The sequence below is a fragment of the Eriocheir sinensis genome, chromosome 11, assembly GCF_024679095.1.
Source record: "Eriocheir sinensis breed Jianghai 21 chromosome 11, ASM2467909v1, whole genome shotgun sequence".
Lineage (NCBI taxonomy): Eukaryota > Metazoa > Arthropoda > Malacostraca > Decapoda > Varunidae > Eriocheir > Eriocheir sinensis.
In genome coordinates, this window is record NC_066519.1 from 1,947,120 (window position 1) to 1,949,619 (window position 2,500).

Sequence of the window (2,500 nt, forward strand, 5' to 3'; positions counted from 1 at the left end):
TTCAATATGTAGGCCGTTGTTTCTAGTTCTTAAGTTAGTCTGTAGCTCAAAAAACTTGGAGTGGTCGACGTTACTGAACTTCTTCAGGTACTTGAAGACCTGTACCATATCTCCTGGTAACCGTCTCTTTTCCAGCTTAAAGAAGTTGAGTCGCTTGAGTCGTTCTTCATACGGCAGGGCCGTCAAGGGTGGCATCATTTTCGTAGCGCGTCGCTGAACTCGCTCTAATAATTGTCCTTCCTGTAGCTAGGCGACCAATACTGTACCGCATACTCAAGGTGAGGTCTTACCATCGCGTTATACAAGCACAACATTGCCTCCGGCGTCTTATACCCGAAGCTCCTCGATATGAGCCCGAGCATGTTATTACAAGCTTTTTTACAGTACTCTGCAGGTTTCAGGTCACTGCTGATGGTGACTCCAAGGCCCGATTCCTCCTGCACGACCTGCAGTGGTTTCCCATGCATGCTGTACGTATGGTTACTGTTTCTGGAGGAGGAGGAGGAGGAGAAAAAAGAGCAAAAAAGAAGAAAAAAACGAAAAAGAAGAAAAAAATAAGCCTACAGTAAGTACAAACCCAATATTACCCTTTTATCAACAGCCTGAAAGGGAGGAAGAACGGCTGGGTAGGCAATGCAAAGACTGACACGGCCGGGACTCGACCCTGGGCCAGCGGATTCGCAGCTAGGCACACTAACCACTGCCCCACGGAGCCGAGTGAGAAAGAAATAGGAAGGAAGGAAAGAAGGAAGACGAAATGGACGAAGGAGAGAAGGAAAAGGAGGAGAGAATGAAGGTGGGGAGAAGGGAAGGGAGGAGAAGGAGGGAAATGAGAGAGAGAGAGAGAGAGAGAGAGAGAGAGAGAGAGAGAGAGAGAGAGAGAGAGAGAGAGAGAGAGAGAGAGAGAGAGAGAGAGAGAGAGAGAGAGAGAGAGAGAATTAAAAGAAAAGAACTGAAGGGAAAAGAGAGGGGGGGGAGAAAAAGGAGGGAAGGAGAGAAAGAGAGAGGAGACATGGAGAGAAAAGAGGGAGGGAAGGTAACGAGGGAGGGAGAAGAGGGGAAGAGAGTATGCATTCACGCACGCACTAACACACTGTCATTCATTCATTCTAGTAGTAGTAGTAGTAGTAGTAGTAGTAGTAGTAGTAGTAGTAGTAGTTGTAGTAGTAGTAGTAGAAGTAGAAGTAATAGTAGTAGTAGTAATAGCAGTAGCAGTAGTAGCTGCCGTCCTCCTCCTCCTCCTCCTCCTCCTCTTCCTCTCACTCCAAACTCTTCACGCTACAAACCAACCTGAGAACAAGAAACAACGGAAAAACAATTCAAGCAAAGCGATGCAAGACCGACATCGGCAGGAGTTATTTCTCGAATAGAGTTGTTCGCCACTGGAACAGCCTTCCTGCAGAAGTGGTTAGCGCAGAGACCATCAACTCCTTCAAGAAACGCATTGATCGCCACTTTGCTGCATCGGGAGTGAACTGAACGTTCCCAAGAGTAGGTACACAAGTGCTTTAATCCTTCCCTGCAAGCCAGTCCTATGGCAAACGGATTGATTGAATCACTGGACGCAGGCAGCCTAGTAATGAGCCAACAGGCTTTCTGCTGCCTGCTAGTCCATGTTTCCTCCTCCAACTTCTCCTCTTCCTCCTCCTCCTCTGGTAAAACAATCCAAGCGACGCGATTACGGATATCGGCAGGAGTTGTTTATGGAACCGAGTCATCCGCCACCGGAACAGCCTTCCTGCAGGAGTGGTTAGTGCGGAAACAATCAATTCCTTTAAAAATCGCATTGACCGTCACTTTGCGGCGTCGGGAGTGAACTAAACGCACCCACGAGTACGTTCAGAAGTGCTTCAATCCTCCCGCGGGTCACTCCTGTGGCTGACGGACTGATTATATCACTGAAAGCACGCAGCCTCGCAGTGAGCCATAGGGCCTTCTGCTGCCTGCTCGTCCAGGTTTCCAGGTTTCCTCTTCCTCCTCCTCCACATACAGAAAATACAGTTCTGGTCTCCTAAATTACAGTTCTGGTCTCCTAATTACAGTTCTGGTCTCCTAAAATACAGTTCTGGTCTCCTAAATTACAGTTCTGGTCTCCTAAATTACAGTTCTGGTCTCCTAAAATACAGTTCTGGTCTCCTAAATTACAGTTCTGGTCTCCTAATTACAGTTCTGGTCTCCTAATTACAGTTCTGGTCTCCTAAAATACAGTTCTGGTCTCCTAAATTACAGTTCTGGTCTCCTAATTACAGTTCTGGTCTCCTAAAATACAGTTCTGGTCTCCTAAATTACAGTTCTGGTTTCCTAATTACAGTTCTGGTCTCCTAAAATACAGTTCTGGTCTCCTAAATTACAGTTCTGGTTTCCTAATTACAGTTCTGGTCTCCTAAAATACAGTTCTGGTATCGTAATTACAGTTCTGGTCTCTAAATTTACAGTTCTGGTCTCCTAATTACAGAAAGGACATTGATTTACTGAAAAGGATTCATCGACGCGCCACGAA